At 40.3% G+C, this 26,479-nt stretch overlaps 2 long non-coding RNA genes across 5 annotated transcripts; both read left to right on the forward strand.

The window, feature by feature from the left end:
• The first annotated feature begins 659 nt into the window (after positions 1-659).
• Positions 660-19,637, forward strand: LOC130603498 (uncharacterized). Of its 4 annotated transcripts, none has more exons than XR_008973211.1 (6): positions 660-6,857; positions 9,585-9,800; positions 10,115-10,327; positions 11,680-12,166; positions 14,019-14,173; positions 19,193-19,637. It is a non-coding gene; the product is annotated as an uncharacterized LOC130603498 (long non-coding RNA). The 4 variants fall into 4 exon arrangements; XR_008973226.1 differs by lacking the exon at positions 19,193-19,637 and having other exon boundaries at positions 660-4,662; positions 6,492-6,857; positions 14,019-15,928; XR_008973204.1 differs by lacking the exon at positions 19,193-19,637 and having other exon boundaries at positions 14,019-15,928.
• A 227-nt stretch (positions 19,638-19,864) lies between these two features.
• Positions 19,865-21,028, forward strand: LOC130603632 (uncharacterized). Its single transcript, XR_008973231.1, has 2 exons — positions 19,865-20,074; positions 20,581-21,028. It is a non-coding gene; the product is annotated as an uncharacterized LOC130603632 (long non-coding RNA).
• The last annotated feature ends 5,451 nt before the right edge of the window (positions 21,029-26,479 follow it).

Consider the following 26,479-nt stretch of genomic DNA (forward strand, 5'->3'; position numbering starts at 1 on the left):
CTTAACAGTTCTAAGTTTCAGTGTGACAATAAACCAGTTTTGATAACATAGCTCATGGGTTTCCCTGCCACATAAAGTTTTCTTAATAATAAAAAAGAAGAAACTTTATCCCTGCTAAATTAAAATAGGGCAGATGTTGGATATGGTTCATATTAGCCAGCCTTTCACCCTTTTGCCCCTGGCACTAAAGTTCTGACTTTTTCTTTCCACTATGTCTGCTTCTAACTGAAAGGTATTATTCCTGCCCTAGCCCTCTTCTTCTATTTATTTTTTCAGCGCCTAAAATTAAACCTATTCATTTAGTAATATACATTCTATTGCAGATTGCTAAATCTGGGCAGAGAGGGGAAACGTTTTGCTAAAAGTGATGCACCACTGACCTTAAAAGAAAACATGAAGCAGGGAAAGCTGTTCTGAAAAGGTTTATTTCAGGAGAATTTTGTAGCTCTGTTGACATTATAAGGATAATGGCTGTATTGCAATGCGCTTTCAAGGCCCAAGAGGTTTATGTTTTCTTCTGACCATAAGTATAATAAAATTTTAAAGGTGCACAAAGTCTCATCACTTTAGATATTTAAAACTAGGTTGAAAAAACCCTTAGGAAACACACATTACAGTGGACAGCCCTGCTGAGAGAGCAGGAAATAGGGGAAAAAAAAACAACAAACCCCAAACCCAAATAAAACCCCCAGGTTTTTTATGCTAGCTCTATGAAAATCCTGGCTATTAAACTCCCAAGGATAGCACAACTCTTTTCTCTAGGGCTGTGAAGATAGAATTTATTGTCCATTTGGAACGATCAAGTTTAGGCTAATAAAAGGCCCTCTGTAAGCAGAAGTGCCCAAGTTGATGTTTGGCAGAGTTTTCAATGGTAGAGTTTATATAGGATGGGGGCTCTGCGCTATTCGAAATTACTCATCTCTCAGCAGCCGAGGATGAGTTGACATACAGAAGTAAACGTTAGTAGGCAACGGCTGAAGGTTAATCAGCATTGCTTTCTGAACTGGAGGGTTGAAAGCAGGAAGAAGTGAAAGCTGCTCTCTCGAGCCCTTCCTTTTGCTAAGGTGCTGCTAACTTTTATGATTTTTCTCTCCCCCCCTCCTCTCTTCCTCTTTTACTATCTGTCTTTGTGCCTGAGGGCCAGTGAAAGAACACTGCAGATTCTAGATTGCTTTCAGAGTTTCCCTTTGCTGATGATGGATTACCATGTCAATTTAAACGGCATAGGATTAATTTGTTTCAATGATTTCTCTTTAGGCTGAATGCCAGTCTTTTTTTTCCTGTCTTTCTCTTTGCTCTTAATAATAATAACAATAATAATAATAAAAAAATCCTTAAAAACCCCAAACACTTTTGATCTCCCACATTAAAAAGACAATAATAGAAACAGACAAGTTAGGTGTAATGTTGCAAAACAGTTGTAGGTTTGAGTGTTTTTATCTCATTCTAAGGGGCTGAAGCATACAGTCAGTCACATTAAAATGAAATTGGATCCAACGTTTATTCAATAAATACTTGTCTTGTAGGTAATCCAGAGCAGAGTGCTTTTGACACATAAGGACTTAATTTGTCTTGGATAACAAGTTATTAATATGGCACATTTAAACTTGCCACCTACAATAAGGTCATTTAGATCTATAATACGACTCGCAAGAGAACTTCATAAAGCCAGAAACAAAGTTTGAGGCTGCCTCCGAGTTGTGGAGCAGAACGTGGTTTGCTCTTTTCAGCAGAAAGTTCAGAGCCAGTAAGAGCTACCCAAACCCAAGTGGTGTGCATCTGCTCTCCTTTGGAAGGCAAACGTAAATGGAGTAAGGAGGGGAGAGGGAAAAAAAAGAACCCAAACACACGTTTTTGAATGAGTAAGCTCGAAAGCTGCGCTGCGTCTGCTAGCAAACTCATCGCAGCTTTGGGAGTGAAAAAACAACATTTGGTTCCGAGTGGAAATTCGCCTGCGTTTGCACCCTACCTCTTCCATGTGCTTTGCAATTTACTTGCCTTTAATAATAAGCGAGGAAGTTGGAACATAATCCACCCATAAATGTTATTGCTGTAATTTGACTGTGCTGTGTTTGTTCATGCATTAGCCGTATATGTAACGCGAAGTGGGGATGTATGGTGGTGATCCCCGTGCAGCCTGAACAAACAGAGATGTTTTGGTACATACTGGATTTCAACCCCCAAATGCTCTGCAATCTGGGAAGCTGGAGGTGGGGTGTTTAGTTTCAGACCTGTCCTAACCAAACAATGCCTGCATGAGGTGCATCAGGAGCGGAATATCGGGGGCATGTGATGCAGGATGTGTTCTGTGGCTGGTGACTCGGTGTCCACACCGTTATGCATGAGCTTTATTATTCTGCTTTGATGTATTAAGCTCTTGGTTGCCCCTGCTCTGGCAGATTCTGTCTCTTTAAGTAACTAAATCTAATTTTTAAGCTCTTCCTGGGAAAAGGATGTTACACATGAGTAGAAAAAAGCAGGCGAGAAAGGCTAATTGAATGAAAAGAGAGAATTAGGTTAAAAATAGAGTACAATCTAGTATCACATTTTCACTAGTGTAACCTGAAATGAAGGTGTCTCCAAGTCCCTAGTGATGCCAGAGTGTTTAGATGTTGGGCACAGATGGAGACACCTATTGAAATGTGTCTGAAGAAGATTAATAGGACTTGTCAGTGTTGGGAAAGCACTGCTTTGCTGTAAATTTCTACTAGCACAAGATGAATTACCGATGAATGCTCAGTTATCAACCCCATCACTATCATTGGACACTAAATCAAATTGAGCAGTTATCTACAATCAGAAAATTTCTTTTAAAAATAGGCATACACCTTTAGGCTTAAACTCTTTAATAAGGCAAAATCCTCTGTGGTATGTGTGTGTTCATGAAGGGATATGATTTAAAGTTTCTATACAAAAAGCTTCTGTTCAGAAACAAACTCCAAGTTTAGTGTGAAATCTGAGTTGTCAAACAATAGAAATATTCAGAAAATACTGGTTATATGATACAATGTTCTGCTGGGGGCCTGATCCAAAATGGATTTTTGTGCATGTCATTGAATTTTGGATCTGTCCCTATTTGTGAGAGGTTTTTCTTTCATCCCTCCTCTCCCCTTATTTTTGGTGATGATAAAAAAACTTCTCTCTACCTTAAAGACTGAGCATCCAAGATCACATACAAATGCAGAATAGCTGTCAAGACTCAGGATTTATGTATCATAATAATACCACCCCCCAACTTATTTATGAAATTACAGCTTAACATAATGAAACATGCGATGAAAGAATCAATGAATAATATGTTAACTGAGAATATTTCCTTCTATCCTTTATAAGAGGGGAAACTGTCACAAGAAAAACTATCATAAACATTTACCATCCTGCTGCTGAAGTACATTACCTGTACTTACTGTGTGATGTTGATGATGACAATGATATTAAATAAGCATCCTCTATCTTTAGTTTCTAGGATTTCTTTCCCTCTTACCCAGGCATTGTGCTACTTTATCCAAGGAGATTTATCGTGGCGTATTTTCAGAAGTCAATTTTTACCTTTTATTATAGACAAGGGCAGTCATTTATGTTTAGGGAGGGAGACAGGTACAGTGCCTTTATCAGATCTGTGTCCCCAGCCACAGCTCCCTTCTTAATCGATGGCAAATTCCCACTCTGGAGGATCGGGCCCTATCTGGGCTGCTTCTCAGCCCAGGAATGTATCCTTCCCTTCACCTCCACATATCTTACCTGTGATGTATGCTACTTTTTGAGGAGGGAATAATACGCTATTTACCACAAAGTGCAGCTTCAAAGCCTTTGTGTGTTTCTCATCTCCAGCCAAAAGCTTATTATTTACCACCTCATAAATTTACCCGGGTGAGGGATAGTAGCAGTTATTGTCTCCAGTTTTACATCCTAATTTTCACACACCAAAATGCCCTGTATTAGGGCCAGATTCTTACTCAGATGGAAGTTATTAACTTTAGCAGAACAGAGCCGATTTCAGCCAGCCACAGCCCGTGCCCTTCCAACACAGTCACTTTACAGCGTCCCCTTGTTTATTTTTTCCTTTGGAGGGCATGATTCGTTAAACATGTTTGTTTTACACAGAGCAGCAGTTGATTCCTAACTTCCCCCCCCCCATATAAAGAGAATATTAATAGAGAATATTAATAGAGCTGAGTGCGGTGTGATGCTAGTTAGATTGTAGTAGCTGAGAAATATGAACTAGCGAACATAATCCATAAACTCCATTTGGTTACTATAATACTCCAATCTGTATTTATTACAACCCCACTCTGATGCTTATACAACTGCAATTGCTAGATTTATACACTCTAATGGTTTCACAATAGGAAAAACCTGTGTTCTTTATCTTTCTTTTCCTGTCCAAAATAACCCCTTCCACATATACTTCAGGCTTCTCCAGACCTTGTCTGGGTTTAATCACAGGCTCTGGGACAAAATGTGCATTATTAAGAAATATAAATATTTTCAGAAGCAATCAAAGGGTTGAAAGATTGATTCGGCATGTAGATTGGATTTAATTCGAAGCAGCTTTGTTCTAATGAGGACTACTGGGATACAAAGACGGCAGCCGCTTATGGCCACCAGTTGGGAACTTCGACTCGCTGCAGCAACCTGTCAAGAATTTCAAGGGACTGCCAGGTATTAAGCAGAGAAGTGATGGGGAAGCTGGTGGTCTATTGTTTTCAGCCTCCTTCCGAGGCTGGATTAAGGTTTCATAGTCCCTGTTTTCCCAAAATGACAATTAAGTTAATTTCTTGCTGCCCACAGGACCAAATCCTGTTCAGGGGGAAGCCCCTCTGGACTTTATGGGGGGCTTTGCCTAAGGGAGAGGTGGCAAAGTTTGGCTGAGCCCCAAGTCCAGCAAATCTGAGAGCCCCGTAGTGATTTGTTCTGCTTCCAGACCTGGTGTGGCTGCTTTTGGTGACTATTTCTGTTAAATTTTGCTACCTGTGCTCCTATACGGCACAGGACCTTTTTGCATAGGGCAGTGTTTTCCCTGCGGTGAAATACAGCTCTGTGTTGGCTGGGAAGCTCTTGTGTCCTTGTTGGGTGACCTGGACCTGTCCCGTTTCCTGGGGAAAAGTCTGAGACATGCAACAAAACATCCTTGAGGTGATGCTAAACAAAACGGGACACTCGATAGCTTTACCCTTAGACTTAAAAGAACCCCCCAGACAGTAAGATTTCAGAGTGCGCTGTGTGGGGGTGTCACATCACAGGTATTTGGGGAGCACAAGACCCTGGCAGCTTTCCTAAGTGTCTAGCGTACAGTCAGAATCACAGTATATACAGGATCAAACACTGACTAGTTTCTCTCTCCCCTTAGCCCCCCTCCCTTGCCTACTTTTGTCCATAAAAGCAAGAGAAAGAGAGAAAGCTTGAATTTTCTGAACTGTTTCACCCATCCACAGCTGGAATTCCAAAGCGAAATGAAAATGCCTTTAAAATCAACCCTACATGGGAGCCTGAGAGAACAAGTTTTCCTTTGTTGTAGGGTATAGTATTATTTGCTGTAGGTTTTTGATATACATTCTAAATTAGGCCTGCAAAGGAATGCTTCATCTTTAATTCATCACTCTCAGCTGAAAGAGATTAGCAATGTCTAGCACGCACCCTTCGTATGGTGCTGACCTCATCAAGTATGGCCTGAAATTAATTAGCCTCATTCATTCCAAATGGAAAAGGATAATGGAGCTGCATTTTAGAGATGACCATCACAAATTGTATGCAGCATATTTAAAATCCCTCCTCCCCGCCCCCCCATTCCCCTCCCCATTAAAAAAACTATGTAGATTAAAATTCTTTCCAGAACTTGCAATATGTCAGAGTTATCGAGGCATTAGGAGCAGAAACCACTCCGTTTTTATTTGTGGAACTGGGAGCCACGTTTTGTGTGTGTGGCTGTAAAAGCAGCAAGCCTGTCATAAATGGCACAACACCTGGAATTAATCTGATATTTCCAGGTGCTCTGGCAAGCTGGGGCATCAAGCGCTTGGTGTTTAAACATTCTTCTACTGGCTTGCTTAAATCAATATGAAAGTGGTGTCCCTTTGTCATTCATAGATGCAAAGTGCTAGCACAAACTCCAGCTTGGCTTCAGAGTCCTACATCACTCATAATCTAATTAGAAATCAGAGCAGAGCCGAAGCAGCATTCTTTGTGGATTCTTGGGCAGCAAATAGGGATACTTGTCTTTTGTTTCCCTCCTCGATTGCATCGTTCACAAGCTTTCACACCACATCTCTAAAGGTGGTTAGGTGCCTCAAGATGTTGACAGGCATGAAGGACAAGATTATTTAGGTATTTAGGTGCCTACCCAGGGTGATTTCAAATGGAATTAAGCAACTGGATGTTACTGGGGGAAAAAGGGGGGGGGGGTGGTGCAGGAAAAAGAAAAGCTTCCAATGCGTATGAAAAGCTCTAATTTGTTGTCCTAAACTCTAGCAACGTGGGCGATGTTTTTCCAGGGTAAAATTGCCTGCAGGGTGAATTTACTGAAGTCTGGCAGTTTATATTGAGATGAGTGGGTCCTTGGTTTTGGGCAGTGCAGCTCCATCAGCTCCTCCCTGGCCAGGCACAAGGGTGGTGTGTGCTCCCGTTGCTTCCCAAGAGACAGGAAAGTGGTAAAGAATGCAGGATTTCCCACAGGAATTTGGAAGATGCCCATGTTTAAGACAATGGTGAGGATTGAGCCCAAATCCAGATCCAGCCTGGATTCCTCCACCTGGGTAGTCCTGTCTCAACCTACAACTGCTGATGGATAGTGGCAACGTGGATCTTCCTGTCTCCTTACTCCCCAGCACCAGATCACCAAGAGGGCCTGAGATAATACTGTGAGTAAAAGACACGTTTTTTCCTCACACCAAATAATTCACTGTGAAACTTCATATTTTGAAATAGCAAGGTCAGAATGGCCACTATCTGCAATAGCAGGGCTTGGGGAACGTTTCTGCTCTTTGTTCACCCAAGGAAGGCTGAATATATAGGGGAAACATTTTGTGATATGTGCTGTAATCACCCCGCACCCAGGAAAACTGAGAATTAAGTATTTCTCTTTAACGCAAACAAACATTTGTCTTCCAAAGACTCCATTCATTAAGACTGCCATTGAATCCAGGATTGAACCCATTGTTATTAATCCTGAATGAATTCAAGTTTGCCTACCATGAACAAAGCTGCTCACCATTTGATAATCCAAATTTGTTCAGGAAGAAAGAATGAACAAATGTTAGAAGCAGCAGGTGAAATCATAGCGCAGTTATTAAGCCTTCTTTCAGGGGAAGCACAGGATAGATTAAATTGTTATGTTAGGCCATGTTGTAAGTCCACGTCAATTTTGTTTGAGATCTTATCTTAGCTCGGAACTGTTTCCTCCTAAATTAAACTAAATGCTGAAGACATGAGAAGCATATTGACCCAAAGATTCAAAACTCTGGACTCAGCAGCCTTCTGATCTTTTGTCCACAAAGTATCGAGTTGTAAAGCTGTGGAATATTAAATAATCATGATTATCTTCAACTTGCCTAAGTTCATTTGTCATGCTGAAACACTTGCATGGATTTTCCTTGCTGTTTCTTTCAGGACAAGACATTGATTATGCCTGAAAGCTGGTTTCATTTGCCACTGATTTTACCGACTGTGGTCCTATACTGATATTAAGTCTCATACACTAACCATAGCCTGTAATTCTGCCCATGGTGCTCTCAATCTTCCTTTTGCAAACACCATTGTCCAATAAAGCAATAAATAAAAATCCCACAATCAAAGTGACCTAACTATGCTGGTACTTCGACTAGCTGTTATCAGGCACAAGCAGTTCTTGAAACGCAGTGTAATTCACCTGGGGTAAGAAATCAAATTCAAAAATGAGCTGAACAGACATTCTTAGGAATGAGTAAGTTTCTAAATAAACCAGCTTTTTTATTCCACCTTTTCTCTATTAGTACTGTAAATCAATATAGGCTGCACTTGGAGAAACCAGATGAGTTTGAACTGTCATAATTAAATATCATCCTGTTTCTTGCAGCACAGTCAAGCAAGGAGTTTTACCCATAACACAAGAGTTTTCTCAAATATGGACACCTTACAGCAATGATTTACGCTCCAAGTAGTTCTATCATATTTAGAAAACAATTCTCTACCCGAATGCATAACACAATTCATGCCTGTTGTCACAGCACTGAAAAGACAGAGTTACATAAGAAATAATATTGTTTAGATGCTTTTTAATGATGATACATTAAATAATGTGATTTACTCAGTTGGACTTCTAATTATCTACATGCAAAACTGTGTATTCATTCATCATTTCATTCACTTCAGCTAATGTCAGTTAGTGGTAGACATTAACACTAAGCCATAAGTTTGAATGGGAAGAAAACCAAGGAGAGTGCAAAGCTGTATATTAGCTTAGACAAGTAGGATGTCATTGCCAGCCTGAATTTGCTGATGAGACCAGGCATTAAGCAAGTAAATCTTTAGCCACTGAAGCAACAGTTCACTCACTTTCAGTAATGACATCCAGTAGGCAAAGGTGTGGATTTACAACAGTGAGTACCTATGTACTAATAACAGCCACTTAGCCCCAACCACAAAATAATGAGCCGAAATGGAGATTCACCTTTCCCCTGAAAAAATATATATATATATTTTTTTCCTTATTTTAGCGTCATTTCAAATGTTCAGGAGCTAGGGTTTGACTGTTTTGGTAGTGTGGAAGGATTTTAAGTATCGAGTTTATGGAGTTGTTCAAACAGTTTGCTTTCTCACCTAGAAAAGACTATGGAGATGTTCAGTGGTACAAAAAGGTATCCAGCTCCCAGTCTTGGGGTCTGTGTGGTGAGGCCAGGCCTTTCTGTGGGCTGGGATTTGTTCCCACTTGGATCAGACGTCAGTGACCTGTAGTGGTTTCCTCTAAATCACTGGGCATTGCAGGTCCACACAGTGAGCTCATGTGCTGAAAACAGAAATGTGTTGAGTTGCCATCGTAGTTCTTTGTCCCAGCTAAATTATTTGTCTCCCCTTCTGCAAGATTTTCTTTCTATACATCCTGAGTATACCATCCTTTTCCTCTAAGAACAACATAAATGAGTACTCTATAGGTGTAATTACGACAACAGTTCTTTCACTGCGAGTACTAGAAGACTGTAACCTGTAATTCACTTTTGCTGATACTCCTCTATTCTAACACTAGACATGTTATTTTAAAATGTCTAGGACCTGAAAGCTAAATTTATATAGTGATATATAATAACAATGGAAAGTAAGCCTCCTCCTTAACTCTGGCTTTAGAGCTATGTTGCATCTCTCTGCCAATTGGTGTCTTGTTCACCTATAAATATCACTCCCATAATGGTTCCAATATCAGAGTTAAACAGGAGGAAGCAGGATATGTCTCCATCTGTTTAATTTAAGATAAAAATCTATGAAAACCCAGGACATACTAGCACGCGATTTCTTCTCCTGTGTTATTCCATGGCAATTTTATGGGCAATAGTGCATTTGCTTCTTCACAGTGAAGTGCCATATCTCTTGTAACACCAGCTATCTTTCTTTTCTAGGAATGAAGCATCACAAGACCATGACTGGAAAGTGTGGGAACCACACATACAGAGAGATGCTGGTTCCCTGACTGCCACTGGTTCATCTCTGTCATGGCACAAGCTACCAGAGGATGGAGGATCATTGTAAGGATCATTCCTGTCCTGGCTCCTCCTCATCAGTGCTTTGAGCTGTGTGAAGCCCTGAGAACCAAGGCAACATGAGTCCATGACCAGGTATTTTCTCTTCTCATGGTCTATATCTGAAGCTCCTGCAGGTAGGAGCTCAATCTGATTTACAGTGCTGGTGATGAGCGAGACAAACATGCTAAAATAATGCATGTGAACCTTCACCCTCTTCTAGAACTGACATTGTTTCATCATTTTCTCTGCATTTTCTGGATGAAGCAGCCAGCATGAAGAGGGTATGCTGGCACACATCCCGCTTGATGGCTGAAAAGAATAAACTGACAAACATTTTTAATATGCTGCAGCTTATCAACATCCCAGTGAAAAAAGGGTGAATGATATTTTCCACTGGTTATTCACAGATGCACATGGATATGCTGGTAAACTGCCATTCAGTCCAGAAGCTGGACAGAAATAAATCACCAGATAAAATATAATATTCTGAGTGAAAACCTTTATGGAACATGTTCTTGCCCCAAACTCCTCCTGGAATAGGCACAGTAATGCTCCCTGAGACCTGGCAGCCCTTCTAAGTGAACATATGGTCTGCTCAGCTCTTGCAGTACTCCTGCATGGTGAGTAAACACACAGCAATGTCAGAGCAAACAGGAGGCTTTTTAATAGCATGAAATTCTGCGGCAACTTCAGACTTCATCAGTACTTCAGGAATGGATTCCCCTTCTCTGCTGCAGCACGCACTGCTTACAGGAGAGGTGGAAGGAATCTCTTTTGGGGGTGGATGGTGTCTGGAGCCATCTCCCATATGGCTGATGCTGCTGGGAAGGGTCCTGGTGTGTCAGGAGCTGTATTTTCTTATGATGCTACATTGCCTTCTTCATCTTTCTGAGATATCCCCTGGCGCAGTGTAACTTGTGCAGTAATTGGAATAGAGAGAGGGACCTGAAGGTAAAAATCCCACTTAATCAGGGCTGGCAAAGGGCAGAACATTAGCTGCAGTAATTGTGTTTCTGAGGGAATCAACAAAGCCGGGCTCGTCTACACTAGCAAACAGATCTGGTCCTGCCTCTACACTTCTTGCACTGGCAGAACATTGCACTGAAATCACTGGAGTAGGGATTGGGCCAGGAATGAGTGGCTGAGTCTCAAAGAAAATTAATTCCTGCCAAAAAAGTTCAGCTATGCTCAGAAGTATGTAAAGTGTCTGATTTGAGAAGTGTCAAGTAGCATTTGTGACCAATTACCCAAGATGAAGGGGGCAGAGCTATGTTTACATGTACTAATCTTCAGCCAAAGTTTGAAAACTCCAATTCATGGACACGCATCAGATTTCCTTTCCAGGCTTGGCATTTGCCTGTACGCACGCATGCACATTGCTTGGGGATGACAGGAAAACATGATTACCGCTTGCAAATAATACAAATAAAGAAAGAAAGTGAGAGGAGCTGCCATGCAGCAGCAGCATGGTAATTAAGTTTATACTGTGATATGCAAAAGAAAATCATGGGCCACTCTACGAGTAAAACAGCTTTATCAGCTGAGCTGAAATATGACGTGTCTATAGTGCTATTTTTTTCCCAACCTGTGAAGCTGTGTGCAATGATCTACACAAAAGAATAAGGAGTAAAAGCTGCCTCTGTTTAATTAACATAGGTATACCAATTTAATGCAATTAATCAAGATAGCAGGGATTAAACAGTAACTCACAGTTGACAGTGACTGTGTTATCATTGCTATGGCATAGCAGGGCTGCAGAATGATAGTGGTGACTGGAAACGCTATGATTAAGAGCAAGCTGTCTGTAGTTTTGGGCGGGTTTCAGAGCTTTAGGCAGATCTATTGAATGTGATCCATTTTCATGTAGCCAAATGTTTATCTGCCCCTGCCCTTCCCTTTCCCCTCTCAGACCTTCCAGGGTAAAGTCCAGAGTGGCAAAAACTTTTAAAGCGATTCCTCTTTCTTCTAACAGGTTCCTGATGCTAAAGGTCTGACCTTAAAATGTGCAGTGCAAGAATGGGTGCCGCAGCGAGCTTCTGGCCTTCAACCCTTCCAAATACAGCTATTTTGGTAACCAGAACAGCATATTCATGATGGGTGAGGGAACAGAGCCTTCCAGTGAAGGATTTCTTGGCACATTAACTCTATCAGTGCTGGATGCTGCATCCCTCTTCAGGTTGCTTGTGTCTATTTAAGATACTAAATACAGATTTGCAGAAGCCTTGTAACTTCACGGATGTGCTTCAGTGCCTGCTGCACCTAAATATTAACCATTTTTCCTGGGGATTTCCACATAGATTTGGGGAGAACTGCAATCACACACCTCTGTGAGTAGCTCAGACTTGGATTTCTTGTCCACGGGAGGGGCACAGCCTGGTTTGCTACAATGCAACTGTCTTCATTAACGTTCTTCAAGCCCTGATGTGCTGACCTTGTACACCATCATTCACCACTGTAGGGTAAGAAGATCGGGGAGTTTTCTAGGCTCATTCTTTTGGCTTCAGAATGTTAAATTGGGTGATAATGAGTAGTAACTGTGTCCCTTTTTATGGTGAAGTTGACACTTGCCTTCTTGTAAACAGACACAGAGATGACCCTCCTCGTTTCACACAGGTCACCAAACAGCCCCTGGGATCGGAAGGGTTATTGGCCATTTACCAAACTCTGTTTGACTTGGGTTCATGGGTGAGAGATGAAAGGCACTATATTGCATTACCGAACCCTGGGGCCAGCCAGTATCCCTAAAGGAGCATTTCATTTAGCAAGGCAACTGCTGGTCCATGGGAATCGGAGAGTTAAGAAGATGCAGTTGCAATCACAGATGCTTCCTTAGAGCAGATGTCTTAAAGCCACACAGAAACTGCTTTAGTGTTGCAACAGTTGCTTCAGGGTGCTTAGTGGCCAGCAAATTTTTCCCACAATATCCCATTTTTCCCACCAAAACATCCCTGAGGTTACCAGTGGTGTTTCTGCATCTGCCCTATTCTGTTTTGCTCCATCTCCCTGGAGGAGATGCACCATACCTGGGACAAGCAGCAGGTATGAACTATTACCTTTTCTAAGAGCTTCAAAGTCTAGGCAGCACATACCTTCCCCATCTTCCAGATGAAACAAGCCTCCCTGGTATCACACTTACAGCTGTTGGGAGCTTGGGAGAAGTGTTCTCCTGAACTCCCCAGATATTTTCAGTATCCTAAAGCTGAGATGCTGACTGATTTTCTTGGCTGTAATGGAGTGGTCCTTGTAATCAGGGCAGTCTAAGTGCTGCCTTTATACAGATCATGGATGCAGTGCTTGATGCTGCAACAGTTACAGGAAGGAGAACATCTGCTGCTCAGACAGACCAAGAATTCAACCCGGACCCATCCTTAATTTCTTATGATCTCAAAAGCCAGTGTGGCTCCAAATTCCTTAGCACTGGTCAAAATCCTTATTTCACTTTTCTCCCTTGCTTTTTTTTTGTTGTGAATTGTGAGGCATTTAGAACTTTCATTTTGTTTTTTTGATAGTTTTACATCATGGTTGCAGTAATGCATCTGCTGAGTCAGCAGTGCTTCCTCTGTGTGTTTGTCTGTTTTATAATCCACTTCCAGCAAGTTCTTGTTACCCAGTTCCTGCTGACAACCAGGGAACAGGCACAAGTCAGCTCTGAAAATGAACGACTGGAAGGTAAGTGAAAGGAATAGTAAATGCAGGCCATTCATGTGACAGGATCCGATTCATTTTTATGCCAGGGAGATGTTTTAAATGGGACTTCTCCCAGTGGAAAGCTCTGCTGAGAGAAGGTGCTCAGGGCCTGCTTCACTATGAAGACAATACATAATTATTCAGAGCTTATTATTATTTTTTGTCACTCATTTTCCAGTCACCCAGAGCGAGGGCACAGATGAGATCAGGACCTAGTTTATTGCCAGGCACTGTACAGACTGTACAGTACACAGTACCGTAAGAGCCCTATAAAAGGTTTTAACTATCTACTTAATGGAGGCAGACAAATGCACCCAGGCTGAAGGTTAAAGCGACAGGTCTAAGATGACAGAAGTCACCAGCAGCAAAAAAGGGGACTCAGCCTGAGATCTTCTATCCCGGGATCCTGCATTTTGCTTTAGACATCTTTTCTTTTTACATTTATTTCAAATCACTGAAACGATGAACTGAGTAAACTTTGTGTCCTTTGAAGCACTGTTTATTGTATTTATAGGAAGCAGATTATCTGTTCTCCCAAGCTAGTGGAAATTATTAAGAGTGAAAAACTCATCAGGAAAAAATGTAGGCTGGGTGTGACAGAGAAACCTGTATTTTATTCTGCAGTGCCATCTTAATCTCTGGTTTTGGTATGACAGACTATGAGGTCTCACCGATACTGCACCATCTTGTTCTCTGCTTCCAGGCTCAGGTCACAGGTTGGATTTGGAAACAGCAACTTTCATGCAGAGATGTGACTGGTATCTGGATACTATTCCAGGGTAAGTGCATTTTTGTTTAATTTGGGTTTTGTACAATGTATAAAGTCCATACAAAGTCTGTTGTTAATCCCAGCCTAGTTGCGAAATTGCTATGGACCACTACTTGTTCAATGCAGTAAAGCATTTCCATGTACCACAGAAACACTGCTCTATTCATATATTAAAATTATTTTACCAGGTCAGTCCTCTGGGATTTAGCATTTCATTCAGAAGGGACTCTATAACACACACCAGTTGTGCTGTCTCTGGGTTCTGATGAATGTGGCGATTTTCTTAAGCCTATATATATATTTATTTATTGTAACACTTCTTTCTTATTTGAACAACTGGAACTTAGAAAAAGAGCTAAAAAATAACTCTCAGACTGAATGGATACTCATTATAATTTTCTCTTTATTACTTGCAAGTCTTGGATTACCTCATGCAACCTTTCCATGTTGACTACTCTATTAGCTTTGCTCAGACACAGAAGGTAGTGATAATGGATAATGTATGTTACAGGCTTCTTTACAGATGAAACCAAGGAAGCGTCCTGAAGTGTAGCAGCTACTCAATACTGGTAACTTACACAACACTCTGTACTACTACTGCTGTTTTGAACCAATTTATTTAGTTATTTGGACTTTACTCAGATGCATTCCTTTCCACTGCAACAGCAGTGATACATAGGAAGGTGTGTTTTAAACCTTGCAGTCATTCCCATCCTGGATTTCATGAGGGGTTATGCTTGTCTCAGAGGTGAATCATTTAAATATCCTTTTACAGATTCCAGGTGAGTTACTCACATTAAGATGCTTCCAAGTAATACACAGAAAGGTGCTGAGAAAATGATGAGTCTCTGCCTAGTAAAAAGCTCAGCAAAAGTAAGTTCAAGTAAATTATATACTAGCACTCAAAGTCTTCCTAAGGAAATCTGGGGGCAAAGGGCTTCTGCCTTCAAAAATGTGTGGCCAACAGGGATGCAAAACACTTGCTTTTCTGACTGACCCATCAGCTGCTCTTTGTCCCCAGAAATGGTTCAGGAAAAGACTGAAAGTATCTGAAGACATAAAAGGGATAATTAAGTTTCATTGTGGGAATAAGAGGGTAATCTGTCCAGACAAATGTAGGACTCGGTATTGAAAACTGTAGTATCTGAATATAAAAAATGAGTAATTTTGAATAAAGATGTCTATCAGGACTGTAAATCCAGAGAGTAAAAAAGTAGCTTTGCTTAAAAGACCATCTCTGTCTCCATCTTCCTCTAACTCATTTTCTTGTTCTCTTTCTTCCTTTTGAGTGACTGCAAAAACCACGCATGTAAAATCTGATATTGAGAACGCTTTAGCTTCATTTCAATCTTCTCCAAATGTTTTGTTCTGCTGTGAAGATTCCCCCTGCGAGATAACCTTACCCGTGACCGCACTAGGCTTGCGGGACCACTTATTTGCAGAGAGAACGGCTGTATTCTGAAGCAGCCAGGTGCCCACTCTTCTGAGGCTCTTAAAGATGCTTTTGAGCTGGCATGAGAAATCACCCAGGACTTGGAATGGATCACAAGGTGCTTAGGACAGTATTTTCAATGCACCTTTTTTTTGCTGAGCAGAATTCTGCACTATAAACAAATGCGAGTTTTGCCTCATTCTTAGATACTGTGAGTTATGAAAGCCCACTCTAGGTGTAATGAATGTATAGATCATTTTGACCAGATCATAATCTATTAGTAAATAACGTTCCTGGAAATGTATAGGTGAAATAAAGAACTTCTTGCTACTATTGTTGTATTGTATCAAGGATTACTGATGAGGCCAACATGATCCTGAAGCTTTGTGCTCCTGATGTTTAAATACAAAGCTGAACTAACTATGGGGTTTGGTTAGCAAATTCCTTCCTGGATTAGGATATTCAGGCTTTATACTGATGGAAACAGAAACAGAAACTATACAAAGCTCACCTGTCCCTAAACTGTATCACAAGCCCCAGACTTCACTGACATTTATAAAGTGACTTCATTCAGCTTCCCTGATTGTGGTAGTGATATTAATAAGCAAATCACACAGCAATTTTCAGAATGAGTATGACTGATATATCAAACCCCTATAACATCTATGACTTCTTCACTGCCTGTGGAAGAAGCCCAAGGGTACTCAGCTAAGACCTATGGTCAACTGTCAGCACAGCCTCTAGGCCATGGGAAGGTTAGTTTTAATAAAGATGGCACTTAAGGGACATCTGTGTGACACATGCTACAGTGTCCAGAGATTGGAGTTTATGTATTTTGCTCTAAATCTAGGGAGGAAGTCAGTAGAGAAAAAAAGGGGAAAGAAGCATGGGGGAATAAAAGTACTTTTGAAAGGGAAGAAATCTACATTTCAATGAAAATCCTTTCAAGGCATTTCAAATAAGAGTCTGAGGGAAATAATTACAAAGTTTGGAGAGAAAGAACGTTAGCTTTGATATCTTTTTCTTCTATGAAGCAATTAAAATAAGCAATTTTTCAAATACTAAGCAGAAAATTACTAATGGCTGAACCCAAAAGCTTTCATTTCCTTCTTGGGGCCTTTATTCTTCTAAAAAAAGACAAAAAAAAAAAGTGAAGGTGGTTTTCCAGATAGATTAATGCATAAAGCAGTCGCTAGTTGGATGTCATAAAAACTACAGCAGCATAGAATAGCCGAGATTAAGAGCTAGATTTAAATCATGCAACAGTCCAGTTAATATCAATGTCTAATTAAGAAATGCATAAGAAGTCTGTAATGTTGATTTGATGGAGAAAAACTCTAATAGGGTTTCTTTTGGAATTTTCCATTTCAATTGCTGTGTAGACTTTTAATGGATGTCCTATCCAGTCTTTGGTATTAGCAGGAACCATCCTCAAATTAAAACCAAGGCCTAAAATGGAACACAGGTAGACAAATTAGCTGGTCTGGGAAGCAGTCTGGGTAGAATGGCAATGTGAGCTCAAGCCGAAATTTTAGTACAAATAAAAAGGGACAAATGTCTCAAATCTGGTGTGGAAACCCTATCTGCGTATCGCTTTAAACAGTTTAAAACCTGCAATTTTAAACAAGGCAGCGTAAACCATTTCCCCACCTCCCTAAGCTTGCCAAAATCCCTGCAATTCATACTGAGAAATCCAGACCACTAAGCATTATTAATTAGTCTTTTTAAATAGAAAGGTTTTCTATAGCTATATATATTAGCAGTATAGAGGTGGGCTCTCTTTGCTTGCAGTGGGATTTAGAGCGCACAGTTCACTATCACTATCAGTGAACACCATTAATCTCCCACTCCTCTCTGGGTAACTAAAGCTCTTAAACTCTTTGAGCAAAACTAAACCTGTGGCCTCTGCTGTGTCACACAGATCATGCAGGACATTTGGTCTCTCGATATGAAAGGGGAACTGGTTTTGTGCTGTATGTCACTAATGCCCTGAAGTTGTTAAACTAGGAGCAGGGTAACTGGTAGTAGGCACAAATCCATGTTGCAAAGAGGGAGAAAGCATAGCACTGGATTAAAGCAGCAGTGTATTTGTTATCACCACTTTGTTGTTGCCCCAACAAATCCAGAGGGAATTATCTCAGGAATCCAGGAAGACAGCAAAGGCAAAATAACCTCTCTGACCCAGGCAGCCAGCATGCAGGGGAGTAATTTTTAAGTTCGTTAGAACCCAGTAAAATACAATATATTTGCCATGGTAAAGCAGGGCATATCTGCCTACATATTTCCACTACTAAATCCATCCAATCCACTGTTACTTAACTTAGCAAACAGCGAGTTAAAAAAGACTGGAGATAAAATCAGAGCAACAGTGAAAATTTGGCACTTCCAAGTCCCAGTCATTGCCTGAAATGTCCGGATTTATGCCTGACTTTACTCCATTGATCAACAAGGCACAAATACGTCATATTAAACAGGGACACCATGGCCCTGGGAGATGCTCCAAGGATTTTTCTCTTTGAAAGAGACAGGAACAAGGATGTTCTTAGTGAAGCATCTGCCTTCTGAAGGATACAGAGGTCTAATGTGAGCACAGTGAGGTCGTCAGAGCAGTCTGACTGTTTTACCCTCTTCTTGTCTGTATGACTGGGGTGGTACCACAGGTAAGGATGCTGCTAGATGATTGTTCAAATGGAGTACCACTCTAGCAGGGTGCTTTGTCTGTAAACTGTGTTGGATTAATGCAATACTTTGGAAGAGAAAAAGAGCATAAAGCAGTCTGTCATTTGCAAAAACATACAACAGTCAAAAATAAACAAACTTAACTTGTCCAAAACACTTGACAGCTGCAAATTCTGTTATGCTTTCGCTAAAAAAGAGGAAAATTTCTCCTCCATAAAACCATCCTTTTAGATATCACTGCAGTCATGACCTCACTGCAGTTCCTGAATTCTTTCTGAAAAGATTAAAACTAATGCACCAGTGATCTCATCACAGCTTAAAGGACATTATACATGGGAAAAAAGGCAGGAAAACTTCAGTGGTTTGTTTGCATCAAGAGTAACAAAACCACTGTACCCTAATTGTTGAGAAACTCTGAAGGTACAATGCCAGAGAGGCATTTTTCCTACCTTTATCTATACCTTCTCTTGTCTCTTCTGTGTTCTTCCTGCATGTTTTACTGTACCTGATTACTTTGAATCATATACATTACTTTTTCCAAGTACATACAAAAGACATTTTGCAGAGTATATGCATACAATCATGTTACACAAAAGTATTCATACATACTTCATCCATAGCTTACACTATTCTGGGTAAGAACACTATCCTATATGTATATACAGTTCTCAGGCTAGGGGGTCATGGATTATAACAGGTCTCATCTGTTTTCGAGCTGTTGCATCTTCTAACAGAAATAAGGAGGATGAATAGGGAGAGATGTTTTGTTTCATTTGGTAGGAGGACCTATAAGTTAGTATTCATGTAACCTAGAATCCCACTACATTTTAAATGTTGTATCCCATTCTGAGGTTGGAAACTAGATATCTTCAGAATACGAGCAGAGCGTTAACAACATCTTATCTCTTGCGCCCATAGGTACACCTCAGCTCTGGCTTGAGATCACACGTTAGGCAATGAGGTGACAAACCGGTTTCCTTCCTCAAGCTGAATGTCACGTAGTTGCCCAGGGGTCCATTTTGGTTGGGGGTCATGTTCCCTGACTTTTCAAGGGGAGATGTGCTGATGTAACCCTTTCCCACCCTGTGCACACTTGGCAGGAGGAGACAAAACTCCTCTTTTCCACCCATGACATTTCCCAGCCAGATAGACAGCCCATGATGCACCAGAGCAGCCACTTGTTAGACACTGACAAAGAAACCTCCAAAAACCAAGTGGAGATGAATTCTCAGGGCTAAAGCAAGCTGATATAAAGGGTGACGGTACCCTTCTACCCACCCAATAAGATTTGTTACTCCTAGATGGGGCAACACACAAGCCAATCCCAAATGCTTTGTAGCTGATAAATCTGCTTTAGTGAACAGAGCCCTGATCAATAGTGTTATAGGCTAATACATGCTGCACTATTAGTAGAAGTCCAAAAGCACCAAAGAGCAGTGCAGATCATTGTTACCAACAAGAAAATAGTAGGTGAGAGGACATTGTAATTCCTGGCAGCAGGAGCCTGTCTGGAGGCACAGACATCCCAAAGCAGAGGAGAGTTGGAGAACTGGGGATATTACAGATCTACCAGGCCAGCTCAGACAGGGTAAAGGAGATGAGCGAGGCCCTGAGCTCTACTCAAAGTTGATTGCTCTGTTGATTGTGAAGAGGTATCTATAGATCAGGATCTTGAACAGAGACTGGTGTACCAGCTGAAGCTGTACAAACTAAATCGTATATTCCCCAACTACAGATAAAACAAATGGCCAATTTTAGCCTAATCATCACTTCTGCCAAAGGAAAGAGAAACTCTTTGAGGTAAGTCCCCTTGGATATAATTCTTTCTTTCCAGGTTAAAGAAGGGCTGCAGCTAATACATATCCCGAGCCATAACGTGGATTTGCACCTTTCCTGTTAAATATAGCTGGTTCGTGTCCAAAGCATCACTTTTATTCCTAATGCTCGCTTATACCATTACAACTTCTACATTAGTTGCAGGTGTGAAATGCCAACTGATCCACACCTCTCTTGCTGTCAGCAGGAGAGTAATGTATGTCAAAGGCCTTATTCTCAGAGGTGAGGTCACCAGGATCTGCCCGTTTGCACATCTGCTTTGCTAAACACAAAGCTCTGGAGATTTGCAAAGCTCCAATACGCACAAAATGGGATGAGTTCACTGGGAGCCACACAGGAGAAACTATTTGTGCTTCTCCTTTAGTGGGCAGGTCACAGAATTTTCCCCCTATACAAAATATTTGCTGTTTTACAACAGGCAGCATTTTGCTAGTTTTCACATGGATATTTGTATGTTCTGTATTAATAAGGAAAAAGGCTACACTTCATGTTACATGACACAAGAAAATTCAGGATACCAAGTTAAAAAAGAGCTCAATACATCAAGCAGCTTCAGAAAGATGCTAATATTCAGTGTGTCCCTGCTTGGACTGTGAAGATACTAACTCCTGGAGGGACAATGCTGCTGGAGACTGCTTCCGAGAGGCATCCAGATTTGGTTTTGAGGGCTTCAGAGAAGTGTTCACATAATTCTACTTCCTGTTGTTAGTGGATTGTTTTTTATACCTTGGAAAAGTCTTGGAATTAATGTGTGCACATGAAGTCTACATCTTGCTCAGGGATCTCTAATACACAGTATTTTTTGCCTTCTACATTTTCCACAAGGTCAAATACTAATCGTATATATACACTTAATTATTTCCTGATTTCTGCTAATATCCTTTAATATCTGCAATAAAGATTCCCACAAGTAATCTATACAGACTATTTTTTATCTTCATGTATGGTAAAGATGTAAGCCTTGTAATGCCATCTGGTTACGACACCATGACTCTGGTTATTCTGGACTTACAGGACATTTTAAACCCATGCACCCACCAAGTGTCATTCACCACTATGAACTATACTTTTTCTCCCTCAGTTGACTATTTCTGACTATTTTTGGGGGATAATGGAATCAAAGCTGATCTTACTTTCTAAAATTAGAAGTCAGAGTATTGGTCATCAGCTGTGTGCCTTGTTACACGGGATTTAGATCTGCCACCTCCATAGTGACTTAATTTGAATTAAAAGCAAGTTATTTCAAAACCCCATGGGATACTGCAGAAAGCCATGAGCAGAAGACATAGTCAGAGCATGATTCATGAACATCTGAGATCCCAACCCTGAGACTATGTTGCTCAAAATGGACATCATAGAATGGTTTGGGTTGGAAGAGACCTTAAAGATCACGGTTCCAACTTCCAGCCATGGGCAGGGACACCTTTCACTAGACAGGATGCTCCAAGCCCCATCCAACCCAGCCTTGAACACTGCCAGGGATGGAGCAGCCACAGCTTCTCTGAGAAAACTGTTCCTCACATCTCCTTAAGGAAGCTGTTTATTTCACCAGGATCAAAGAGATGCACTTTTAATACTGAGGAAGGGAAGAGCTTGATAAAGAAATGTCTGCTTTTGGAAAAGTCCCTATGTTGGTATATTAAAGGGACTGTGCTGTAGGAAACAGTGTAGTTTGCATGGCTCTTCATGGAAGTGGCTATTGAATTAAGAGGTATCCTTTTCCCCTGAAATTTGCACCAGAAATTCAGAGCAAAAATTTGTCACGTTTCATTAGAATGACTTCATTACTTTCCCAATAGGAATTACATTTGTTTCTCTGGGCTGCAAATATAGTAAGACCATGAAAAGGAATTGGGAAAAAGAGATACTGATTTTCTTGGGATGAAATACAGAAAAGTATTTGAGTAATATGGTCTGGATTTTTAAAGAAAATTTAAAGAAACTTTTTTTCAAGTATTTGCCTTGGTTTTATTTTCATTTTTGCCATGTATAATTATGAGTAATTTACAGACAGCTTGTAAGATTTTTAGTTTCTGTTGAGAATTGCCTTTTCCAAGATAATTTGGTATGCTATTACTTTAACCCACTGGGTATCATGTAGGCAAGGTGTAAGATTATGCACATGAATATTTCTGTCTTCCACTTATGCGTGCTGAGACAATATCAACTTATACTTTCTCCTGTCATTGGTCTTGATTCCATAGAGGATTTTCTTAATTACCAGCAAGACAATTTGGTAATATCATGTAAAGTGTTACAACATCATTTCTGTGATGATTTACACCTGCTGAGGATCTCGTTATTGAATTTTAAACCATATTTTAAGTCCAGAACATTTCTATTTTTAGTGGAAATACCCTTTAATTTATTGGCACAGTTCCTCTAAATCATACAGAGCTTTTGAACATGAAGACACCATTTTTGCCCATTGGCACTGCCCTGAAAAATTTAGAGCACGCTTCTGTACTAGATTAAATCAACTCAAGTCTAAATGTCTAAACGCTATCTTAGACAACCGTGCATGAGGGACGTACCTTTATAGGGATTCTAAAGAATACAAAACTAAAAATACCTCTGTTGCAGAGAAAAATGTACTGCATTCCTTCCTCCACCTTGGGATTCTGGTTATATATTTTTAACTCTTGTAGGTTTATTTCCAAGTCTGTTTGAAAAGATGGAAATGATCCCATTGACTCCAACAAACTCTGCTTTCTGCTGGAGTAAGGAAGATGTTTGTACATCAGATTTATTGGTGATGTCCCACTAATGAAAGTAGGAATTTTATAAACACATCAGGGAGGATAAGTGCCCAATACAAAGATGTCAGATAGAGATCCAGAAATTACAGTCTCCTTGTAACAGAAATAAAACAAGGAATGCTTACTAACGAGTCATGAATTTCTTTATAATTGCTTCCACATTTGGGGCAACTTTTTCCTAAATCATCTACAGAAACCCTGCAATTCATAGCACTTTTAATAGTGGTTATGATCAGAACAACACATCTATGATACAAATTACTTTGGGAAGGAATTTTCCTTTTCTCCTTAAATTACTTTTCTGAGGTTTTATTTCAATATTGAGCTATTTTCTTCTCCTCCTCCTCCTCATTTCTATTTCTAATATAAAAACAGGAGTTCTTATCAATTTAGAAGAGGAATAAAACTAAAGAAAATTCAGGCAGAACTGTAAAGCATGGTCTATTTTAAAGTTCCAACAATAAGAATCTGTTTTGTGCTGCACTTCTTTCATGAACTCAGTTTTCCATGGTGCATTCAGTGTTGTAATAATGCAATTCAAATACAATTTTAATAACTCCTTCCATTAAAATGGTCTATTAATGTTTTAAGACTCCAACACTTATGAGCATGATTCTAATTGCATGATTTTGCTGTAGGCAGGTTTTATAGATCTGCCTGATCTTTAGATATTTGCACCATTTGGATTATTTTAAATAATTAATTTTTGGAAGAGTTTCAGTCTCAGTAACAACAGTTGGGCTTGACAGTGGTTTTCTTGTGGGTAATTGTATGTATCTGCTTCCACATGAGAAAAAACTAGATAAATTTAGAACTCTTTGAAAGGAGATGGCTGAGGTTTATATGATGACAAATGTTAAGAATATTCTGAAGAGGGGATTATTTATTCACTATGTTAATACAAGAAAGAAAAGAAGTTTAAAGTGAAAAAAATTTCATGTTTGTCATGCAACAGAATTAACTTGCAGGATTTTCTGCCACAGGATATCAAAAATAGATTAAAAGAGGACTAGACATGCATGGAAGATAGCTCCTTTGATATCATTAAACATTCTTGTTTTATGCAATTATCAGTCTCTGTAATGCCTTGGGTGGCAGGAACAAGGAAAATGCCTCAGGAGAAGAATTCGTGTGTGTTTGACTTCTGACATCTGTATATCTACTAGGGGTTTCTGCCACAGATGTGGTGAGAAGGTGGTTGGACCTTTGGTGTAACTCAGCACAGCTACTTCTAGGCAAGGCAAACACTTGTTTGAAAGCCTGTTCCTCTCTCCAGAAACTGTGGAAAACCTCAGGTTTTGCTGTCATTCTGCAGAGTGAGCTGAGGAAAACAAAGACTATGGGTATTGGGAAGCAGGTAAGCACAGCAGCAAGAGTTGCAAAGAAAGCATTTGCTGAGTGGCTTGTGAGGGCCCTTACCTTGACATGGTTCCCCAGCTTTATCTCTAGTGGCAGGCTCTTGGCCACTGGCATGCTGGTTCTCCTCGTCCTTGTACGTGCTGTTCTTCCTCTTGAGCATCAAGATCTATGGCAGAAGGTTCCCTCCTTCAAGATGAACCAAAACATCAATGCAGTCTTGCACTCTTGGTTCTACATTTCTTCTGTAGAGAAATTACTCTAACATGACAAATGCCTACATAAGCTTTGAACAAATGAACGTTAAAACTAGAAATGGTAATTTTCTTTGGGGGGTTAAAATTACTATGTTCTAATTGTTTCTAATTGTACACTGAGAAGTGATTCCTTGTCTGCAAAAATTAACATGTTCTGTAGCGAATCTGACTTTACCCTTTCCAAAAGTTCCAGTTCTGCCTATTTGGTGAATTCTATGTCTGGCATGACAGAAAAGAAGAAAATTTCCTCTGATATATTGTGTGCATTTTCCTTGCAGGATGGAATCCTAACAGATTTGCTATGGAGTTTACACACTGGTAAAGAATTAGTGTAAAAGTTGTGCAAAACAAATGACAGATTTTTACTTCCACAGAAACACTTGCATCAGTCCTAGTGAGAGGACTAGAAGGGACAATGGGCCATTGGTATACATGCCTTGAGAAATACAATCTTTCACATGAATAGGTACTTGGACATGGATAATTGAGAAGTTGTGGGGGTCCCATCCCTGGCAGTGTTCAAGGCCAGGCTGGATAGGGCTTTAAGCAACCTGGTGTAGTGAAACCCATAGCAGGGGGCTGGAACTAGATCATCTTTAAGGTCCCTTCCAACCCAAACCATTCTATGGTTCTATGATAATTTCTCCAGTTTTGAAATTTTCAGTGCTGCATCAACTCAGATTATGAAGTTCTCAATTATTTCTTCTCTGAAGCCATCCCAAACAAGAATATCCCCAGAAAGTGAACTGATGATACAAGTGGATTATGTCTGGAGTTTTCCATGAAAAGTCTGTGTTGGAAAATGCCAAACAGTCAAAAAGGTTTGGAGAAAATAATGTGGCTTTCATGAGTTTCCTCAACTGAAAACAAGATGTTAAAGATGTTTCAAAACCATTGCATCTCAGTAGATATTTTTCTAAGTGAACATTTGCTTGGGAATTTTGGTTTTAACTTTTAATTTATAAGTGAAAGCAAAAAATGAAATATTTTGAAATTACTGAAGCAAATTGCTCAGTCTGATTTTTTTTTTTGGCAGCTTATTGATTAGCCAGAGAATTAGTTGAAAGAAATCTTAAAAACTCCAAAAGACAGAAAAAAGCATTTCCCTGCCAGCTACAAAATGAGAGAAAAGTATAAAGACATTTTCATTTAGCAGGAAGATTTAGTAAGATACCCACAGCTTCATACAAGTTGAAGACTTGAATTCGGACACACTTTGGGTTTCTTTCCAAGTGTGATCCTTATGGTAAGTGATAATGTTTTTACTAGACCTGGTCATCTATACTCAGATAAATATCTGGAAGTTTTCCAGCCTCTGCAAGGGTTATAGACTGTTTCACATGCTACCAGAAGAAGGAGGGCAGGAAGCATGAGCAGGGAATTTCACAGTTTTAGTCCAAACTAACGGTTTTAAACAGAAAATTGTGGTTAATTCTTAATTTAAAAATGTGCTTTAATTCTTAAATAATTAAGAGTGGGCTATCCAAGGACAAAGAGCACTGGATGCCAGGAAGGGTTAAGATTTGTAGCAGGGAGAGGGAAGGCCTGTATGGCCACACTGTGCCTTGCTAATGGTGCAGGGCAAGACCATCCTTAGATGCCTGCTCAATTCGTCAGAAATTTCTCTTCTGAACTATTACCTCCAGCTCTCTCCAGAGCAACTTCAGCCCTTTTATCTGCAAGCTATCTCAAAGTTTACCGTCTGCCTATCGCCTCGGCTGAACCGCACTAATAGCCAGCTAATTACATGTGAACACTCTAATTTGCTTTGTCTTTCTCAAAAGAGCCCCATGCGTGCGCAGGCACGCACCTGATTAAACTTTTGTTCATGCTGTAAAACTGCAGCACTGGGTAGAACTGGTGCACCAGCCGAAGCATGATAGAATTCATTGCGTGTTTCCTGCCCCCCCCTGCTGCATTCCCCTCACCAGGCCACCACCACCACTTGTCATTCTGATTTGCAACATCACCTGTTGCTCCAGCACCAGGTTTCTCTA

This window comes from Pezoporus wallicus, unplaced genomic scaffold (genome assembly GCF_028554395.1).
Source record: "Pezoporus wallicus isolate ANWC-B61680 ecotype Strahan unplaced genomic scaffold, APGP_CSIRO_Pwel_v1 contig_3952, whole genome shotgun sequence".
Taxonomy (NCBI): domain Eukaryota; kingdom Metazoa; phylum Chordata; class Aves; order Psittaciformes; family Psittacidae; genus Pezoporus; species Pezoporus wallicus.